Source organism: Argiope bruennichi, chromosome 5 (genome assembly GCF_947563725.1).
Source record: "Argiope bruennichi chromosome 5, qqArgBrue1.1, whole genome shotgun sequence".
NCBI classification, from domain to species: Eukaryota; Metazoa; Arthropoda; class Arachnida; order Araneae; family Araneidae; genus Argiope; species Argiope bruennichi.
This window is the reverse complement of record NC_079155.1, coordinates 137,314,118-137,337,341: the sequence shown is the minus strand read 5'-3', so window position 1 is coordinate 137,337,341 and position 23,224 is coordinate 137,314,118.

Genomic DNA, 23,224 nt, shown 5'->3' with positions numbered 1-23,224 from the left:
TAAAAGTTTTAACGTGGTGTCATTCTGGTCTAAAAGCACAATGTTTTGAATAGGAATGAATTCTGCGCATGTGCGTGAACTCGACTCCTAAAATTTCTCTTGAATATAGAAATATTTTGACATAAAATTTTATTTTAGTAGTATAAGATTTAAAAAAGTTCGTAGTAAGTGTGGGATTAAAGGATAAAAATATCTAAAATAAAACTTTAAAAAAAGAAAAGAAAAATATATTGAGAAAGTTCTCAGTTTCGAGACTCGAACTGAAGACCAGCAAAACTAGATGGCTCGTGCTACCGATCTGGCCACGAAGCTTCGTACCTACAGCGCGTGTGAATGGTCTAAGACTCTCATTATGATTATCCACTAAAAGTTTTATCGTGGTGTCATTCTGGTCTAAAACCACAATGTTTTGAATAGGAATGAATTCTGCGCATGTGCGTGAACTCGACTCCTAAAATTTCTCTTGAATATAGAAATATTTTGACATAAAATTTTATTTTAGTAGTATAAGATTTGGAAAAGTTCGTAGTAAGTGTGGGAATAAAGGATAAAAATATCTAAAATAAAACTTAAAAAAAAGGAAAGAAAAATATATTTAAAAAGTTCTCAGTTTCGAGACTCGAACTGAAGACCAGCAAAACTGGATGACACGTGCTGCCGATCTGGCCACGAATCTTCGAACCCACAGTGCGTCTGAATGGTCTAAGACTCTCATTATGATTATCCACTAAAAGTTGTAACGTGGTGTCATTCTGGTCTAAAACCACAATGTTTTGAATAGGAATGAATTCTGCGCCTGTGCGTGAACTCGATTCCTAAAATTTCTCTTGAATATAGAAATATTTTGACATGAAATTTTATTTTACTAGTATAAGATTTGGAAAAGTTCGTAGTAAGTGTGGGAATAAAGGATAAAAATATCTAAAAAAAATGTAAAAAAATAAAAGAAAAATATATTTAAAAAGTTCTCAGTTTCGAGACTCGAACTGAAGACCAGCAAAACTAGATGGCTCGTGCTGCCGATCTGGCCACGAAGCTTCGTACCCACAGCGCGTCTGAATGGTCTAAACTCTCATTATGATTATCCACTAAAAGTTTTAACGTGGTGTCATTCTGGTCTAAAAGCACAATGTTTTGAATAGGAATGAATTCTGCGCATGTGCGTGAACTCGACTCCTAAAATTTCTTTTGAATATAGAAATATTTTGACATAAAATTTTATTTTAGTAGTATAAGATTTGGAAAAGTTCGTAGTAAGTGTGGGAATAAAGGATAAAAATATCTTAAAAAAATGTAAAAAAAAGAAAAGAAAAATATATTTAAAAAGTTCTCAGTTTCGAGACTCGAACTGAAGACCTTCAAAACTAGATGGCTCGTGCTGCCGATCTGGCCACGAAGCTTCGTGCCCGCAGCGCGTCTGAATGGTCTAAGACTCTCATTATGATTATACACTAAAAGTTTTAACGTGGTGTCATTCTGGTCTAAAAGCACAATGTTTTGAATAGGAATGAATTCTGCGCATGTGCGTGAACTCGACTCCTAAAATTTCTCTTGAATATAGAAATATTTTGACATAAAATTTTATTTTAGTATTATAAGATTTGGAAAAGTTCGTAGTAAGTGTGGGAATAAAGGATAAAAATATCTTAAAAAAATGTAAAAAAAAGAAAAGAAAAATATATTTAAAAAGTTCTCAGTTTCGAGACTCGAACTGAAGACCAGCAAAACTAGATGGCTCGTGCTGCCGATCTGGCCACGAAGCTTCGTACCCACAGCGCGTCTGAATGGTCTAAGACTCTCATTATGATTATCCACTAAAAGTTTTAACTTGGTGTCATTCTGGTCTAAAAGCACAATGTTTTGAATAGGAATGAATTCTGCGCATGTGCGTGAACTCGACTCCTAAAATTTCTCATGAATATAGAAATATTTTGACATAACATTTTATTTTAGTAGTATAAGATTTGGAAAAGTTCGTAGTAAGTGTGGGAATAAAGGATAAAAATATCTAAAAAAAATGTAAAAAAAAGAAAAGAAAAATATATTGAAAAATTTCTCAGTTTCGAGACTCGAACTGAAGACCAGCAAAACTAGATGGCTCGTGCTGCCGATCTGGCCACGAAGCTTCGTGCCCGCAGCGCGTCTGAATGATCTAAGACTCTCATTATGATTATCCACTAAAAGTTTTAACGTGGTGTCATTCTGGTCTAAAAGCACAATGTTTTGAATAGGAATGAATTCTGCGCATGTGCGTGAACTCGACTCCTAAAATTTCTCTTGAATATAGAAATATTTTGACATGAAATTTTATTTTACTAGTATAAGATTTGGAAAAGTTCGTAGTAAGTGTGGGAATAAAGGATAAAAATATCTAAAAAAAATGTAAAAAAAATAAAAGAAAAATATATTTAAAAAGTTCTCAGTTTCGAGACTCGAACTGAAGACCAGCAAAACTAGATGGCTCGTGCTGCCGATCTGGCCACGAAGCTTCGTGCCCGCAGCGCGTCTGAATGGTCTAAGACTCTCATTATGATTATCCACTAAAAGTTTTAACGTGGTGTCATTCTGGTTTAAAAGCACAATGTTTTGAATAGGAATGAATTCTACGCATGTGCGTGAACTCGATTCCTAAAATTTCTCTTGAATATAGAAATATTTTGACATGAAATTTTATTTTACTAGTATAAGATTTGGAAAAGTTCGTAGTAAGTGTGGGAATAAAGGATAAAAATATCTAAAAAAAATGTAAAAAAAATAAAAGAAAAATATATTTAAAAACTTCTCAGTTTCGAGACTCGAACTGAAGACCAGCAAAACTAGATGGCTCGTGCTGCCGATCTGGCCACGAAGCTTCGTGCCCGCAGCGCGTCTGAATGGTCTAAGACTCTCATTATGATTATCCACTAAAAGTTTTAACGTGGTGTCATTCTGGTCTAAAAGCACAATGTTTTGAATAGGAATGAATTCTGCGCATGTGCGTGAACTCGACTCCTAAAATTTCTCATGAATATAGAAATATTTTGACATAAAATTTTATTTTAGTAGTATAAGATTTGGAAATGTTCGTAGTAAGTGTGGGAATAAAGGATAAAAATATCTAAAAAAAATGTAAAAAAAAGAAAAGAAAAATATATTGAAAAATTTCTCAGTTTCGAGACTCGAACTGAAGACCAGCAAAACTAGATGGCTCGTGCTGCCGATCTGGCCACGAAGCTTCGTACCCGCAGCGCGTCTGAATGGTCTAAGACTCTCATTATGATTATCCACTAAAAGTTTTAACGTGGTGTCATTCTGGTCTAAAAGCACAATGTTTTGAATAGGAATGAATTCTGCGCATGTGCGTGAACTCGACTCCTAAAATTTCTCTTGAATATAGAAATATTTTGACATGAAATTTTATTTTACTAGTATAAGATTTGGAAAAGTTCGTAGTAAGTGTGGGAATAAAGGATAAAAATATCTAAAAAAAATGTAAAAAAAATAAAAGAAAAATATATTTAAAAACTTCTCAGTTTCGAGACTCGAACTGAAGACCAGCAAAACTAGATGGCTCGTGCAGCCGATCTGACCAAGAAGCTTCGTACCCGCAGCGCGTCTGAATGGTCTAAGACTCTCATTATGATTATCCACTAAAAGTTTTAACGTGGTGTCATTCTGGTCTAAAAGCACAATGTTTTGAATAGGAATGAATTCTGCGCATGTGCGTGAACTCGACTCCTAAAATTTCTCTTGAATATAGAAATATTTTGACATAAAATTTTATTTTAGTAGTATAAGATTTGGAAAAGTTCGTAGTAAGTGTGGGAATAAAGGATAAAAATATCTAAAATAAAACTTAAAAAAAAGGAAAGAAAAATATATTTAAAAAGTTCTCAGTTTCGAGACTCGAACTGAAGACCAGCAAAACTAGATGGCACGTGCTGCCGATCTGGCCACGAATCTTCGAACCCACAGTGCGTCTGAATGGTCTAAGACTCTCATTATGATTATCCACTAAAAGTTTTAACGTGGTGTCATTCTGGTTTAAAAGCACAATGTTTTGAATAGGAATGAATTCTACGCATGTGCGTGAACTCGACTCCTAAAATTTCTCTTGAATATAGAAATATTTTGACATGAAATTTTATTTTACTAGTATAAGATTTGGAAAAGTTCGTAGTAAGTGTGGGAATAAAGGATAAAAATATCTAAAAAAAATGTAAAAAAAATAAAAGAAAAATATATTTAAAAACTTCTCAGTTTCGAGACTCGAACTGAAGACCAGCAAAACTAGATGGCTCGTGCTGCCGATCTGGCCACGAAGCTTCGTGCCCGCAGCGCGTCTGAATGGTCTAAGACTCTCATTATGATTATCCACTAAAAGTTTTAACGTGGTGTCATTCTGGTCTAAAAGCACAATGTTTTGAATAGGAATGAATTCTGCGCATGTGCGTGAACTCGACTCCTAAAATTTCTCATGAATATAGAAATATTTTGACATAAAATTTTATTTTAGTAGTATAAGATTTGGAAAAGTTCGTAGTAAGTGTGGGAATAAAGGATAAAAATATCTAAAAAAAATGTAAAAAAAAGAAAAGAAAAATATATTGAAAAATTTCTCAGTTTCGAGACTCGAACTGAAGACCAGCAAAACTAGATGGCTCGTGCTGCCGATCTGGCCACGAAGCTTCGTGCCCGCAGCGCGTCTGAATGGTCTAAGACTCTCATTATGATTATCCACTAAAAGTTTTAACGTGGTGTCATTCTGGTCTAAAAGCACAATGTTTTGAATAGGAATGAATTCTGCGCATGTGCGTGAACTCGACTCCTAAAATTTCTCTTGAATATAGAAATATTTTGACATGAAATTTTATTTTACTAGTATAAGATTTGGAAAAGTTCGTAGTAAGTGTGGGAATAAAGGATAAAAATATCTAAAAAAAATGTAAAAAAAATAAAAGAAAAATATATTTAAAAAGTTCTCAGTTTCGAGACTCGAACTGAAGACCAGCAAAACTAGATGGCTCGTGCTGCCGATCTGGCCACGAAGCTTCGTGCCCGCAGCGCGTCTGAATGGTCTAAGACTCTCATTATGATTATCCACTAAAAGTTTTAACGTGGTGTCATTCTGGTTTAAAAGCACAATGTTTTGAATAGGAATGAATTCTACGCATGTGCGTGAACTCGACTCCTAAAATTTCTCATGAATATAGAAATATTTTGACATAAAATTTTATTTTAGTAGTATAAGATTTGGAAAAGTTCGTAGTAAGTGTGGGAATAAAGGATAAAAATATCTAAAAAAAATGTAAAAAAAAGAAAAGAAAAATATATTGAAAAATTTCTCAGTTTCGAGACTCGAACTGAAGACCAGCAAAACTAGATGGCTCGTGCTGCCGATCTGGCCACGAAGCTTCGTGCCCGCAGCGCGTCTGAATGGTCTAAGACTCTCATTATGATTATCCACTAAAAGTTTTAACGTGGTGTCATTCTGGTTTAAAAGCACAATGTTTTGAATAGGAATGAATTCTACGCATGTGCGTGAACTCGATTCCTAAAATTTCTCTTGAATATAGAAATATTTTGACATGAAATTTTATTTTACTAGTATAAGATTTGGAAAAGTTCGTAGTAAGTGTGGGAATAAAGGATAAAAATATCTAAAAAAAATGTAAAAAAAATAAAAGAAAAATATATTTAAAAACTTCTCAGTTTCGAGACTCGAACTGAAGACCAGCAAAACTAGATGGCTCGTGCTGCCGATCTGGCCACGAAGCTTCGTGCCCGCAGCGCGTCTGAATGGTCTAAGACTCTCATTATGATTATCCACTAAAAGTTTTAACGTGGTGTCATTCTGGTCTAAAAGCACAATGTTTTGAATAGGAATGAATTCTGCGCATGTGCGTGAACTCGACTCCTAAAATTTCTCATGAATATAGAAATATTTTGACATAAAATTTTATTTTAGTAGTATAAGATTTGGAAAAGTTCGTAGTAAGTGTGGGAATAAAGGATAAAAATATCTAAAAAAAATGTAAAAAAAAGAAAAGAAAAATATATTGAAAAATTTCTCAGTTTCGAGACTCGAACTGAAGACCAGCAAAACTAGATGGCTCGTGCTGCCGATCTGACCACGAAGCTTCGTGCCCGCAGCGCGTCTGAATGGTCTAAGACTCTCATTATGATTATCCACTAAAAGTTTTAACGTGGTGTCATTCTGGTCTAAAAGCACAATGTTTTGAATAGGAATGAATTCTGCGCATGTGCGTGAACTCGACTCCTAAAATTTCTCTTGAATATAGAAATATTTTGACATGAAATTTTATTTTACTAGTATAAGATTTGGAAAAGTTCGTAGTAAGTGTGGGAATAAAGGATAAAAATATCTAAAAAAAATGTAAAAAAAATAAAAGAAAAATATATTTAAAAACTTCTCAGTTTCGAGACTCGAACTGAAGACCAGCAAAACTAGATGGCTCGTGCAGCCGATCTGACCAAGAAGCTTCGTACCCGCAGCGCGTCTGAATGGTCTAAGACTCTCATTATGATTATCCACTAAACGTTTTAACGTGGTGTCATTCTGGTCTAAAAGCACAATGTTTTGAATAGGAATGAATTCTGCGCATGTGCGTGAACTCGACTCCTAAAATTTCTCTTGAATATAGAAATATTTTGACATAAAATTTTATTTTAGTAGTATAAGATTTGGAAAAGTTCGTAGTAAGTGTGGGAATAAAGGATAAAAATATCTAAAATAAAACTTAAAAAAAAGGAAAGAAAAATATATTTAAAAAGTTCTCAGTTTCGAGACTCGAACTGAAGACCAGCAAAACTAGATGGCACGTGCTGCCGATCTGGCCACGAATCTTCGAACCCACAGTGCGTCTGAATGGTCTAAGACTCTCATTATGATTATCCACTAAAAGTTTTAACGTGGTGTCATTCTGGTCTAAAAGCACAATGTTTTGAATAGGAATGAATTCTGCGCATGTGCGTGAACTCGACTCCTAAAATTTCTCATGAATATAGAAATATTTTGACATAAAATTTTATTTTAGTAGTATAAGATTTGGAAAAGTTCGTAGTAAGTGTGGGAATAAAGGATAAAAATATCTAAAAAAAATGTAAAAAAAAGAAAAGAAAAATATATTGAAAAATTTCTCAGTTTCGAGACTCGAACTGAAGACCAGCAAAACTAGATGGCTCGTGCTGCCGATCTGGCCACGAAGCTTCGTGCCCGCAGCGCGTCTGAATGGTCTAAGACTCTCATTATGATTATCCACTAAAAGTTTTAACGTGGTGTCATTCTGGTCTAAAAGCACAATGTTTTGAATAGGAATGAATTCTGCGCATGTGCGTGAACTCGACTCCTAAAATTTCTCTTGAATATAGAAATATTTTGACATGAAATTTTATTTTACTAGTATAAGATTTGGAAAAGTTCGTAGTAAGTGTGGGAATAAAGGATAAAAATATCTAAAAAAATGTAAAAAAAATAAAAGAAAAATATATTTAAAAACTTCTCAGTTTCGAGACTCGAACTGAAGACCAGCAAAACTAGATGGCTCGTGCTGCCGATCTGGCCACGAAGCTTCGTGCCCGCAGCGCGTCTGAATGGTCTAAGACTCTCATTATGATTATCCACTAAAAGTTTTAACGTGGTGTCATTCTGGTCTAAAAGCACAATGTTTTGAATAGGAATGAATTCTGCGCATGTGCGTGAACTCGACTCCTAAAATTTCTCATGAATATAGAAATATTTTGACATAAAATTTTATTTTAGTAGTATAAGATTTGGAAAAGTTCGTAGTAAGTGTGGGAATAAAGGATAAAAATATCTAAAAAAAATGTAAAAAAAAGAAAAGAAAAATATATTGAAAAATTTCTCAGTTTCGAGACTCGAACTGAAGACCAGCAAAACTAGATGGCTCGTGCTGCCGATCTGGCCACGAAGCTTCGTGCCCGCAGCGCGTCTGAATGGTCTAAGACTCTCATTATGATTATCCACTAAAAGTTTTAACGTGGTGTCATTCTGGTCTAAAAGCACAATGTTTTGAATAGGAATGAATTCTGCGCATGTGCGTGAACTCGACTCCTAAAATTTCTCTTGAATATAGAAATATTTTGACATGAAATTTTATTTTACTAGTATAAGATTTGGAAAAGTTCGTAGTAAGTGTGGGAATAAAGGATAAAAATATCTAAAAAAAATGTAAAAAAAATAAAAGAAAAATATATTTAAAAACTTCTCAGTTTCGAGACTCGAACTGAAGACCAGCAAAACTAGATGGCTCGTGCAGCCGATCTGACCAAGAAGCTTCGTACCCGCAGCGCGTCTGAATGGTCTAAGACTCTCATTATGATTATCCACTAAAAGTTTTAACGTGGTGTCATTCTGGTCTAAAAGCACAATGTTTTGAATAGGAATGAATTCTGCGCATGTGCGTGAACTCGACTCCTAAAATTTCTCTTGAATATAGAAATATTTTGACATAAAATTTTATTTTAGTAGTATAAGATTTGGAAAAGTTCGTAGTAAGTGTGGGAATAAAGGATAAAAATATCTAAAATAAAACTTAAAAAAAAGGAAAGAAAAATATATTTAAAAAGTTCTCAGTTTCGAGACTCGAACTGAAGACCAGCAAAACTAGATGGCACGTGCTGCCGATCTGGCCACGAATCTTCGAACCCACAGTGCGTCTGAATGGTCTAAGACTCTCATTATGATTATCCACTAAAAGTTTTAACGTGGTGTCATTCTGGTCTAAAACCACAATGTTTTGAATAGGAATGAATTCTGCGCCTGTGCGTGAACTCGACTCCTAAAATTTCTCTTGAATATAGAAATATTTTGACATAAAATTTTATTTTAGTAGTATAAGATTTGGAAAAGTTCGTAGTAAGTGTGGGAATAAAGGATAAAAATATCTTAAAAAAATGTAAAAAAAAGAAAAGAAAAATATATTTAAAAAGTTCTCAGTTTCGAGACTCGAACTGAAGACCAGCAAAACTAGATGGCTCGTGCTGCCGATCTGGCCACGAAGCTTCGTACCCACAGCGCGTCTGAATGGTCTAAGACTCTCATTATGATTATCCACTAAAAGTTTTAACTTGGTGTCATTCTGGTCTAAAAGCACAATGTTTTGAATAGGAATGAATTCTGCGCATGTGCGTGAACTCGACTCCTAAAATTTCTCATGAATATAGAAATATTTTGACATAAAATTTTATTTTAGTAGTATAAGATTTGGAAAAGTTCGTAGTAAGTGTGGGAATAAAGGATAAAAATATCTAAAAAAAATGTAAAAAAAATAAAAGAAAAATATATTGAAAAATTTCTCAATTTCGAGACTCGAACTGAAGACCAGCAAAACTAGATGGCTCGTGCAGCCGATCTGACCACGAAGCTTCGTACCCGGAGCGCGTCTGAATGGTCTAAGACTCTCATTATGATTATCCACTAAAAGTTTTAACGTGGTGTCATTCTGGTCTAAAAGCACAATGTTTTGAATAGGAATGAATTCTGCGCATGTGCGTGAACTCGACTCCTAAAATTTCTCTTGAATATAGAAATATTTTGACATAAAATATTATTTTAGTAGTATAAGATTTGGAAAAGTTCGTAGTAAGTGTGGGAATAAAGGATAAAAATATCTAAAATAAAACTTAAAAAAAAGGAAAGAAAAATATATTTAAAAAGTTCTCAGTTTCGAGACTCGAACTGAAGACCAGCAAAACTAGATGGCACGTGCTGCCGATCTGGCCACGAATCTTCGAACCCACAGTGCGTCTGAATGGTCTAAGACTCTCATTATGATTATCCACTAAAAGTTTTAACGTGGTGTCATTCTGGTCTAAAACCACAATGTTTTGAATAGGAATGAATTCTGCGCCTGTGCGTGAACTCGACTCCTAAAATTTCTCTTGAATATAGAAATATTTTGACATAAAATTTTATTTTAGTAGTATAAGATTTGGAAAAGTTCGTAGTAAGTGTGGGAATAAAGGATAAAAATATCTAAAATAAAACTTAAAAAAAAGGAAAGAAAAATATATTTAAAAAGTTCTCAGTTTCGAGACTCGAACTGAAGACCAGCAAAACTAGATGGCACGTGCTGCCGATCTGGCCACGTATCTTCGAACCCACAGTGCGTCTGAATGGTCTAAGACTCTCATTATGATTATCCACTAAAAGTTTTAACGTGGTGTCATTCTGGTCTAAAACCACAATGTTTTGACTAGGAATGAATTCTGCGCCTGTGCGTGAACTCGACTCCTAAAATTTCTCTTGAATATAGAAATATTTTGACATAAAATTTTATTTTAGTAGTATAAGATTTGGAAAAGTTCGTAGTAAGTGTGGGAATAAAGGATAAAAATATCTTAAAAAAATGTAAAAAAAAGAAAAGAAAAATATATTTAAAAAGTTCTCAGTTTCGAGACTCGAACTGAAGACCAGCAAAACTAGATGGCTCGTGCTGCCGATCTGGCCACGAAGCTTCGTACCCACAGCGCGTCTGACTGGTCTAAGACTCTCATTATGATTATCCACTAAAAGTTTTAACTTGGTGTCATTCTGGTCTAAAAGCACAATGTTTTGAATAGGAATGAATTCTGCGCATGTGCGTGAACTCGACTCCTAAAATTTCTCATGAATATAGAAATATTTTGACATAAAATTTTATTTTAGTAGTATAATATTTGGAAAAGTTCGTAGTAAGTGTGGGAATAAAGGATAAAAATATCTAAAAAAAATGTAAAAAAAAGAAAAGAAAAATATATTGAAAAATTTCTCAGTTTCGAGACTCGAACTGAAGACCAGCAAAACTAGATGGCTCGTGCAGCCGATCTGACCACGAAGCTTCGTACCCACAGCGCGTCTGAATGGTCTAAGACTCTCATTATGATTATCCACTAAAAGTTTTAACGTGGTGTCATTCTGGTCTAAAATGAATAGGAATGAATTCTGCGCATGTGCGTGAACTCGACTCCTAAAATTTCTCTTGAATATAGAAATATTTTGACATAAAATTTTATTTTAGTAGTATAAGATTTGGAAAAGTTCGTAGTAAGTTTGGGAATAAAGGATAAAATTATCTAAAATAAAACTTAAAAAAAGGAATGAAAAATATATTTAAAAAGTTCTCAGTTTCGAGACTCGAACTGAAGACCAGCAAAACTAGATGGCACGTGCTGCCGATCTGGCCACGAAGCTTCGTGCCCGCATCGCGTCTGAATGGTCTAAGACTCTCATTATGATTATCCACTAAAAGTTTTAACTTGGTGTCATTCTGGTCTAAAAGCACAATGTTTTGAATAGGAATGAATTCTGCGCATGTGCGTGAACTCGACTCCTAAAATTTCTCTTGAATATAGAAATATTTTGACATAAAATTTTATTTTAGTAGTATAAGATTTGGAAAAGTTCGTAGTAAGTAAGGGAATAAAGGATAAAAATATCTTTAAAAAATGTAAAAAAAAGAAAAGAAAAATATATTTAAAAAGTTCTCATTTTCGAGACTCGAACTGAAGACCAGCAAAACTAGATGGCTCGTGCTGCCGATCTGGCCACGAAGCTTCGTACCCACAGCCCGTGTGAATGGTCTAAGACTCTCATTATGATTATCCACTAAAAGTTTTAAATTGGTGTCATTCTGGTCTAAAAGCACAATGTTTTGAATAGGAATGAATTCTGCGCATGTGCGTGAACTCGACTCCTAAAATTTCTCATGAATATAGAAATATTTTGACATAAAATTTTATTTTAGTAGTATAAGATTTGGAAAAGTTCGTAGTAAGTGTGGGAATAAAGGATAAAAATATCTAAAAAAAATGTAAAAAAAAGAAAAGAATAATATATTTAAAAATTTCTCAGTTTCGAGACTCGAACTGAAGACCAGCAAAACTAGATGGCTCGTGCTGCCGATCTGGCCACGTATCTTCGAACCCACAGTGCGTCTGAATGGTCTAAGACTCTCATTATGATTATCCACTAAAAGTTTTAACGTGGTGTCATTCTGGTCTAAAACCACAATGTTTTGACTAGGAATGAATTCTGCGCCTGTGCGTGAACTCGACTCCTAAAATTTCTCTTGAATATAGAAATATTTTGACATAAAATTTTATTTTAGTAGTATAAGATTTGGAAAAGTTCGTAGTAAGTGTGGGAATAAAGGATAAAAATATCTTAAAAAAATGTAAAAAAAAGAAAAGAAAAATATATTTAAAAAGTTCTCAGTTTCGAGACTCGAACTGAAGACCCGCAAAACTAGATGGCTCGTGCTGCCGATCTGCCCACGAAGCTTCGTACCCACAGCGCGTCTGAATGGTCTAAGACTCTCATTATGATTATCCACTAAAAGTTTTAACTTGGTGTCATTCTGGTCTAAAAGCACAATGTTTTGAATAGGAATGAATTCTGCGCATGTGCGTGAACTCGACTCCTAAAATTTCTCATGAATATAGAAATATTTTGACATAAAATTTTATTTTAGTAGTATAAGATTTGGAAAAGTTCGTAGTAAGTAAGGGAATAAAGGATAAAAATATCTTAAAAAAATGTAAAAAAAAAAAAGAAAAATATATTTAAAAAGTTCTCAGTTTCGAGACTCGAACTGAAGACCAGCAAAACTAGATGGCTCGTGCTGCCGATCTGGCCACGAAGCTTCGTACCCACAGCGCGTCTGAATGGTCTAAGACTCTCATTATGATTATCCACTAAAAGTTTTAACTTGGTGTCATTCTGGTCTAAAAGCACAATGTTTTGAATAGGAATGAATTCTGCGCATGTGCGTGAACTCGACTCCTAAAATTTCTCATGAATATAGAAATATTTTGACATAAAATTTTATTTTAGTAGTATAATATTTGGAAAAGTTCGTAGTAAGTGTGGGAATAAAGGATAAAAATATCTAAAAAAAATGTAAAAAAAAGAAAAGAAAAATATATTGAAAAATTTCTCAGTTTCGAGACTCGAACTGAAGACCAGCAAAACTAGATGGCTCGTGCAGCCGATCTGACCACGAAGCTTCGTACCCGCAGCGCGTCTGAATGGTCTAAGACTCTCATTATGATTATCCACTAAAAGTTTTAACGTGGTGTCATTCTGGTCTAAAAGCACAATGTTTTGAATAGGAATGAATTCTGCGCATGTGCGTGAACTCGACTCCTAAAATTTCTCATGAATATAGAAATATTTTGACATAAAATTTTATTTTAGTAGTATAAGATTTGGAAAAGTTCGTAGTAAGTGTGGGAATAAAGGATAAAAATATCTAAAAAAAATGTAAAAAAAAGAAAAGAAAAATATATTGAAAAATTTCTCAGTTTCGAGACTCGAACTGAAGACCAGCAAAACTAGATGGCTCGTGCTGCCGATCTGGCCACGAAGCTTCGTACCCGCAGCGCGTCTGAATGGTCTAAGACTATCATTATGATTATCCACTAAAAGTTTTAACGTGGTGTCATTCTGGTCTAAAAGCACAATGTTTTGAATAGGAATGAATTCTGCGCATGTGCGTGAACTCGACTCCTAAAATTTCTCTTGAATATAGAAATATTTTGACATAAAATTTTATTTTAGTAGTATAGGATTTGGAAAAGTTCGTAGTAAGTGTGGGAATAAAGGATAAAAATATCTAAAATAAAACTTAAAAAAAAGGAAAGAAAAATATATTTAAAAAGTTCTCAGTTTCGAGACTCGAACTGAAGACCAGCAAAACTAGATGGCACGTGCTGCCGATCTGGCCACGAAGCTTCGTGCCCGCAGCGCGTCTGAATGGTCTAAGACTCTCATTATGATTATCCACTAAAAGTTTTAACGTGGTGTCATTCTGGTCTAAAAGCACAATGTTTTGAATAGGAATGAATTCTGCGCATGTGCGTGAACTCGACTCCTAAAATTTCTCATTAATATAGAAATATTTTGACATAAAATTTTATTTTAGTAGTATAAGATTTGGAAAAGTTCGTAGTAAGTGTGGGAATAAAGGATAAAAATATCTAAAAAAAATGTAAAAAAAAGAAAAGAAAAATATATTGAAAAATTTCTCAGTTTCGAGACTCGAACTGAAGACCAGCAAAACTAGATGGCTCGTGCAGCCGATCTGACCACGAAGCTTCGTACCCGCAGCGCGTCTGAATGGTCTAAGACTCTCATTATGATTATCCACTAAAAGTTTTAACGTGGTGTCATTCTGGTCTAAAAGCACAATGTTTTGAATAGGAATGAATTCTGCGCATGTGCGTGAACTCGACTCCTAAAATTTCTCTTGAATATAGAAATATTTTGACATAAAATTTTATTTTAGTAGTATAAGATTTGGAAAAGTTCGTAGTAAGTTTGGGAATAAAGGATAAAATTATCTAAAATAAAACTTAAAAAAAAGGAATGCAAAATATATTTAAAAAGTTCTCAGTTTCGAGACTCGAACTGAAGACCAGCAAAACTAGATGGCACGTGCTGCCGATCTGGCCACGAAGCTTCGTGCCCGCATCGCGGCTGAATGGTCTAAGACTCTCATTATGATTATCCACTAAAAGTTTTAACTTGGTGTCATTCTGGTCTAAAAGCACAATGTTTTGAATAGGAATGAATTCTGCGCATGTGCGTGAACTCGACTCCTAAAATTTCTCTTGAATATAGAAATATTTTGACATAAAATTTTATTTTAGTAGTATAAGATTTGGAAAAGTTCGTAGTAAGTAAGGGAATAAAGGATAAAAATATCTTTAAAAAATGTAAAAAAAAGAAAAGAAAAATATATTTAAAAAGTTCTCATTTTCGAGACTCGAACTGAAGACCAGCAAAACTAGATGGCTCGTGCTGCCGATCTGGCCACGAAGCTTCGTGCCCGCAGCGCGTCTGAATGGTCTAAGACTCTCATTATGATTATCCACTAAAAGTTTTAACGTGGTGTCATTCTGGTCTAAAAGCACAATGTTTTGAATAGGAATGAATTCTGCGCATGTGCGTGAACTCGACTCCTAAAATTTCTCTTGAATATAGAAATATTTTGACATAAAATTTTATTTTAGTAGTATAAGATTTGGAAAAGTTCGTAGTAAGTGTGGGAATAAAGGATAAAAATATCTAAAATAAAACTTAAAAAAAAGGAAAGAAAAATATATTTAAAAAGTTCTCAGTTTCGAGACTCGAACTGAAGACCAGCAAAACTAGATGGCACGTGCTGCCGATCTGGCCACGAAGCTTCGTGCCCGCAGCGCGTCTGAATGGTCTAAGACTCTCATTATGATTATCCACTAAAAGTTTTAACGTGGTGTCATTCTGGTCTAAAAGCACAATGTTTTGAATAGGAATGAATTCTGCGCATGTGCGTGAACTCGACTCCTAAAATTTCTCTTGAATATAGAAATATTTTGACATAAAATTTTATTTTAGTAGTATAAGATTTGGAAAAGTTCGTAGTAAGTGTGGGAATAAAGGATAAAAATATCTTAAAAAAATGTAAAAAAAAGAAAAGAAAAATATATTTAAAAAGTTCTCAGTTTCGAGACTCGAACTGAAGACCAGCAAAACTAGATGGCTCGTGCTGCCGATCTGGCCACGAAGCTTCGTACCCACAACGCGTCTGAATGGTCTAAACTCTCATTATGATTATCCACTAAAAGTTTTAACGTGGTGTCATTCTGGTCTAAAAGCACAATGTTTTGAATAGGAATGAATTCTGCGCATGTGCGTGAACTCGACTCCTAAAATTTCACTTGAATATAGAAATATTTTGACATAAAATTTTATTTTAGTAGTATAAGATTTGGAAAAGTTCGTAGTAAGTGTGGGAATAAAGGATAAAAATATCTTAAAAAAATGTAAAAAAAAGAAAAGAAAAATATATTTAAAAAGTTCTCAGTTTCGAGACTCGAACTGAAGACCAGCAAAACTAGATGGCTCGTGCTGCCGATCTGGCCACGAAGCTTCGTGCCCGCAGCGCGTGTGAATGGTCTAAGACTCTCATTATGATTATCCACTAAAAGTTTTAACTTGGTGTCATTCTGGTCTAAAAGCACAATGTTTTGAATAGGAATGAATTCTGCGCATGTGCGTGAACTCGACTCCTAAAATTTCTCATGAATATAGAAATATTTTGACATAAAATTTTATTTTAGTAGTATAAGATTTGGAAAAGTTCGTAGTAAGTAAGGGAATAAAGGATAAAAATATCTTTAAAAAATGTAAAAAAAAGAAAAGAAAAATATATTTAAAAAGTTCTCATTTTCGAGACTCGAACTGAAGACCAGCAAAACTAGATGGCTCGTGCTGCCGATCTGGCCACGAAGCTTCGTACCCGCAGCGCGTCTGAATGGTCTAAGACTCTCATTACGATTATCCACTAAAAGTTTTAACGTGGTGTCATTCTGGTCTAAAAGCACAATGTTTTGAATAGGAATGAATTCTGCGCATGTGCGTGAACTCGACTCCTAAAATTTCTCTTGAATATAGAAATATTTTGATATAAAATTTTATTTTAGTAGTATAAGATTTGGAAAAGTTCGTAGTAAGTGTGGGAATAAAGGATAAAAATATCTAAAAAAAACGTAAAAAAAAGAAAAGAAAAATATATTGAAAAAGTTCTCAGTTTCGAGACTCGAACTGACGACCAGCAAATTAGATGGCTCGTGCTGCCGATCTGGCCACGAAGCTTCCTATTCGCAGCGCGTCTGAATTGTCTAAGACTCTCATTATGATTATCCACTAAAAGTTTTAACGTGGTGTCATTCTGGTCTAAAAGCACAATGTTTGAATAGGAATGAATTCTGCGCATGTGCGTGAACTCAACACCTAAAATTTCTCTTGAATATAGAAATATTTTGACATAAAATTTTATTTTACTAGTATAAGATTTTTAAATGTTCGTAGTAAGTGTGGGAATAAAGGATAAAAATAACTAAAAAAATGTTAAAAAAAGGAAAGAAAAATATATTTAAAAAGTTCTCAGTTTCGAGACTCGAACTGAAGACCAGCAAAACTAGATGGCTCGTGCTGCCGATCTGGCCACGGAGCTTCGTACCAGCAACAGGTCTGAATGGTCTAAGACTCTCATTATGATTATCCACTAAACGTTTTAACGTGGTGTTTTTCTGGTCTAAAAGCACAATGTTTTGAATAGGAATGAATTCTGCGCATGTGCGTGAACTCGACTCCTAACATTTATCTTGAATATAGAAATATTTTGACATAAAATTTTATTTTACTAGTATAATAATTGGAAAAGTTCGTAGTAAGTGTGGGAATAAAGGATAAAAATATCTAAAAAAAAATGTAAAAAAAAAGAAAAGAAAATTATATTTAAAAAGTTCTCAGTTTCGAGACTCGAACTGAAGACCAGCAAAACTAGATGGCTCGTGCTGCCGATCTGGCCACGAAGCTTCGTACCCGCAGCGCGTCTGAATGGTCTAACACTCTCATTATGATTATCCACTAAAAGTTTTAACGTGGTGTCATTCTGGTCTAAAAGCACAATGTTTTGAATAGGAATGAATTCTGCGCATGTGCGTGAACTCGACTCCTAAAATTTCTCTTGAATATAGAAATATTTTGACATAAAATTTTATTTTACTAGTATAATATTTGGAAAAGTTCGTAGTAAGTGTGGGAATAAAGGATAAAAATATATAAAAAAATGTAAAAAAAAAGAAAAATATATTGAAAAAGTTCTCAGTTTCGAGACTCGAACTGAAGACCAGCAAAACTAGATGGCTCGTGCTGCCGATCTGGCCACGAAGCTTCGTACCCGCAGCGCGTCTGAATGGTCTAAGACTCTCATTACGATTATCCACTAAAAGTTTTAACGTGGTGTCATTCTGGTCTAAAAGCACAATGTTTTGAATAGGAATGAATTCTGCGCATGTGCGTGAACTCGACTCCTAAAATTTCTCTTGAATGTAGAAATATTTTGACACAAAATTTTATTTTAGTAGTATAAGATTTTGAAACGTTCGTAGTAAGTGTGGGAATAAAGGATAAAAATATCTAAAAAAAACGTAAAAAAAAGAAAAGAAAAATATATTGAAAAAGTTCTCAGTTTCGAGACTCGAACTGAAGACCAGCAAAACTAGATGGCTCGTGCTGCCGATCTGGCCACGAAGCTTCGTACCCGCAGCGCGTCTGAATGGTCTAAGACTCTCATTATGATTATCCACTAAAAGTTTTAACGTGGTGTCATTCTGGTCTAAAAGCACAATGTTTTGAATAGGAATGAATTCTGCGCATGTGCGTGAACTCGACTTCTAAAATTTCTCTTGAATATAAAATTATTTTGACATAAAATTTTATTTTAGTAGTATAAGATTTGGAAAAGTTCGTAGTAAGTGTGGGAATAAAGGATAAAAATATCTAAAAAAAAATGTAAAAAAAAAGAAAAGAAAATTATATTTCAAAAGTTCTCAGTTTCGAGACTCGAACTGAAGACCAGCAAAACTAGATGGCTCGTGCTGCCGATCTGGCCACGAAGCTTCGTACCCGCAGCGCGTCTGAATGGTCTAACACTCTCATTATGATTATCCACTAAAAGTTTTAACGTGGTGTCATTCTGGTCTAAAAGCACAATGTTTTGAATAAGACTGAATTCTGCGCATGTGCGTGAACTCAACTCCTAAAATTTCTCTTGAATATAGAAATATTTTGACATAAAATTTTATTTTAGTAGTATAAGATTTGGAAAAGTTCGTAGTAAGTATGGGAATAAAGGATAAAAATATCTAAAAAAAATGTAAAAAAAAGAAAAGAAAAATATATTTAAAAAGTTCTCAGTTTCGAGACTCGAACTGGAGACCAGCAAAACTAGATGGCTCGCGCTGCCGATCTGGCCACGAAGCTTCGTACCCGCAGCGCGTCTGAATGGTCTAACACTCTCATTATGATTATCCACTAAAAGTTTTAACGTGGTGTCATTCTGGTCTAAAAGCACAATGTTTTCAATAGGAATGAATTCTGCGCATGTGCGTGAACTCGACTCCTAAAATTTCTCTTGAATATAGAAATATTTTGACATAAAATTTTATTTTAGTATTATAAGATTTGGAAAAGTTCGTAGTAAGTGTGGGAATAAAGGATAAAAATATCTAAAAAAAATAAAAAAAAGAAAAGAAAATTATATTTAAAAAGTTCTCAGTTTCGAGACTCGAACTGAAGACCAGCAAAACTAGATGGCTCGTGCTGCCGATCTGGCCACGAAGCTTCGTACCCGCAGCGCGTCTGAATGGTCTAACACTCTCATTATGATTATCCACTAAAAGTTTTAACGTGGTGTCATTCTGGTCTAAAAGCACAATGTTTTGAATAGGAATGAATTCTGCGCATGTGCGTGAACTCGACTCCTAAAATTTCTCTTGAATATAGAAATATTTTGACATAAAATTTTATTTTACTAGTATAATATTTGGAAAAGTTCGTAGTAAGTGTGGGAATAAAGGATAAAAATATATAAAAAAATGTAAAAAAAAAGAAAAATATATTGAAAAAGTTCTCAGTTTCGAGACTCGAACTGGAGACCAGCAAAACTAGATGGCTCGTGCTGCCGATCTGGCCACGAAGCTTCGTACCCGCAGCGCGTCTGAATGGTCTAAGACTCTCATTACGATTATCCACTAAAAGTTTTAACGTGGTGTCATTCTGGTCTAAAAGCACAATGTTTTGAATAGGAATGAATTCTGCGCATGTGCGTGAACTCGACTCCTAAAATTTCTCTTGAATGTAGAAATATTTTGACACAAAATTTTATTTTAGTAGTATAAGATTTTGAAACGTTCGTAGTAAGTGTGGGAATAAAGGATAAAAATATCTAAAAAAAACGTAAAAAAAAGAAAAGAAAAATATATTGAAAAAGTTCTCAGTTTCGAGACTCGAACTGAAGACCAGCAAAACTAGATGGCTCGTGCTGCCGATCTGGCCACGAAGCTTCGTACCCGCAGCGCGTCTGAATGGTCTAAGACTCTCATTATGATTATCCACTAAAAGTTTTAACGTGATGTCATTCTGGTCTAAAAGCACAATGTTTTGAATAGGAATGAATTCTGCGCATGTGCGTGAACTCGACTTCTAAAATTTCTCTTGAATATAAAATTATTTTGACATAAAATTTTATTTTAGTAGTATAAGATTTGGAAAAGTTCGTAGTAAGTGTGGGAATAAAGGATAAAAATATCTAAAAAAAAATGTAAAAAAAAAGAAAAGAAAATTATATTTCAAAAGTTCTCAGTTTCGAGACTCGAACTGAAGACCAGCAAAACTAGATGGCTCGTGCTGCCGATCTGGCCACGAAGCTTCGTACCCGCAGCGCGTCTGAATGGTCTAACACTCTCATTATGATTATCCACTAAAAGTTTTAACGTGGTGTCATTCTGGTCTAAAAGCACAATGTTTTGAATAAGACTGAATTCTGCGCATGTGCGTGAACTCAACTCCTAAAATTTCTCTTGAATATAGAAATATTTTGACATAAAATTTTATTTTAGTAGTATAAGATTTGGAAAAGTTCGTAGTAAGTATGGGAATAAAGGATAAAAATATCTAAAAAAAATGTAAAAAAAAGAAAAGAAAAATATATTTAAAAAGTTCTCAGTTTCGAGACTCGAACTGGAGACCAGCAAAACTAGATGGCTCGCGCTGCCGATCTGGCCACGAAGCTTCGTACCCGCAGCGCGTCTGAATGGTCTAACACTCTCATTATGATTATCCACTAAAAGTTTTAACGTGGTGTCATTCTGGTCTAAAAGCACAATGTTTTCAATAGGAATGAATTCTGCGCATGTGCGTGAACTCGACTCCTAAAATTTCTCTTGAATATAGAAATATTTTGACATAAAATTTTATTTTAGTATTATAAGATTTGGAAAAGTTCGTAGTAAGTGTGGGAATAAAGGATAAAAATATCGAAAAAAAATTAAAAAAAGAAAAGAAAAATATATTTAAAAAGTTCTCAGTTTCGAGACTCGAACTGAAGACCAGCAATACTAGATGGCTCGTGCTGCCGATCTTGCCACGAAGCTTCGTACCCGCAGAGCGTCTGAATGGTCTAAGACTCTCATTATGATTATCCACTAAAAGTTTTAACGTGGTGTCATTCTGGTCTAAAAGCACAATGTTTTGAATAGGAATGAATTCTGCGCATGTGCGTGAACTCGACTCCTAAAATTTCTCTTGAATATAGAAATATTTTGACATAAAATTTTATTTTAGTATTATAAGATTTGGAAAAGTTCGTAGTAAGTGTGGGAATAAAGGATAAAAATATCTAAAAAAAATAAAAAAAAGAAAAGAAAAATATATTTAAAAAGTTCTCAGTTTCGAGACTCGAACTGAAGACCAGCAATACTAGATGGCTCGTGCTGCCGATCTTGCCACGAAGCTTCGTACCCGCAGAGCGTCTGAATGGTCTAAGACTCTCATTATGATTATCCACTAAAAGTTTTAACGTGGTGTCATTCTGGTCTAAAAGCACAATGTTTTGAATAGGAATGAATTCTGCGCATGTGCGTGAACTCGACTCCTAAAATTTCTCTTTAATAAAGAAATATTTTGACATAAAATTTTATTTTAGTATTATAAGATTTGGAAAAGTTCGTAGTAAGTGTGGGAATAAAGGATAAAAATATCTAAAAAAAATAAAAAAAAGAAAAGAAAAATATATTTAAAAAGTTCTCAGTTTCGAGACTCGAACTGAAGACCAGCAAAACTAGATGGCTCGGGCTGCCGATCTGGCCACGAAGCTTCGTACCCGCAACGCGTCTGAATGGTCTAAGACTCTCATTATGATTATCCACTAAAAGTTTTAACGTGGTGTCATTCTGGTCTAAAAGCACAATGTTTTGAATAGGAATGAATTCTGCGCATGTGCGTGAACTCGACTCCTAAAATTTCTCTTTAATATAGAAATATTTTGACATAAAATTTTATTTTAGTAGTATAAGATTTGGAAAAGTTCGTAGTAAATGTGGGAATAAAGGATAAAAATATCTAACAAAAATGTTAAAAAAAGAAAAGAAAAATATATTTAAAAAGTTCTCAGTTTCGAGACTCGAACTGAAGACCAGCAAAACTAGATGGCTCGTGCTGCCGATCTGGCCACGAAGCTTCGTACCCGCAACGCGTCTGAATGGTCTAAGACTCTCATTATGATTATCCACTAAAAGTTTTAACGTGGTGTCATTCTGGTCTAAAAGCACAATGTTTTGAATAGGAATGAATTCTGCGCATGTGCGTGAACTCGACTCCTAAAATTTCTCTTGAATATAGAAATATTTTGACATAAAATTTTATTTTAGTATTATAAGATTTGGAAAAGTTCGTAGTAAGTGTGGGAATAAAGGATAAAAATATCTAAAAAAAATGTAAAAAAAAAGAAAAGAAAAATATATTTAAAAAGTTCTCAGTTTCGAGACTCGAACTGAAGACCAGCAAAACTAGATGGCTCGTGCTGCCGGTCTGGCCACGAAGCATCGTACCCGCAACGCGTCTGAATGGTCTAAGACTCTCATTATGATTATCCACTAAAAGTTTTAACGTGGTGTCATTCTGGTCTAAAAGCACAATGTTTTGAATAGGAATGAATTCTGCGCATGTGCGTGAACTAGACTCCTAAAATTTCTCTTGAATATAGAAATATTTTGACATAAAATTTTATTTTAGTAGTATAAGATTTGGAAAAGTTCGTAGTAAATGTGGGAATAAAGGATAAAAATATCTAAAAAAAATGTAAAAAAAAGAAAAGAAAAATATATTTAAAAAGTTCTCAGTTTCGAGACTCGAACTGAAGACCAGCAAAACTAGATGGCTCGTGCTGCCGATCTGGCCACGAAGCTTCGTACCCGCAACGCGTCTGAATGGTCTAAGACTCTCATTATGATTATCCACTAAAAGTTTTAACGTGGTGTCATTCTGGTCTAAAAGCACAATGTTTTGAATAGGAATGAATTCTGCGCATGTGTGTGAACTAGACTCCTAAAATTTCTCTTGAATATAGAAATATTTTGACATAAAATTTTATTTTAGTAGTATTAGTTTTGGAAAAGTTCGTAGTAAGTGTGGGAATACAGGATATAATATCTAAAAAAAATAAAAAAAAGAAAAGAAAAATATATTTAAAAAGTTCTCAGTTTCGAGACTCGAACTGAAGAAAAGCAAAACTAGATGGCTCGTGCTGCTGATCTGGCCAGGAAGCTTCGTACCCGCAGCGCGTCTGAATGGTCTAAGACTCTCATTATGATAGGAATGAATTCTGCGCATGTG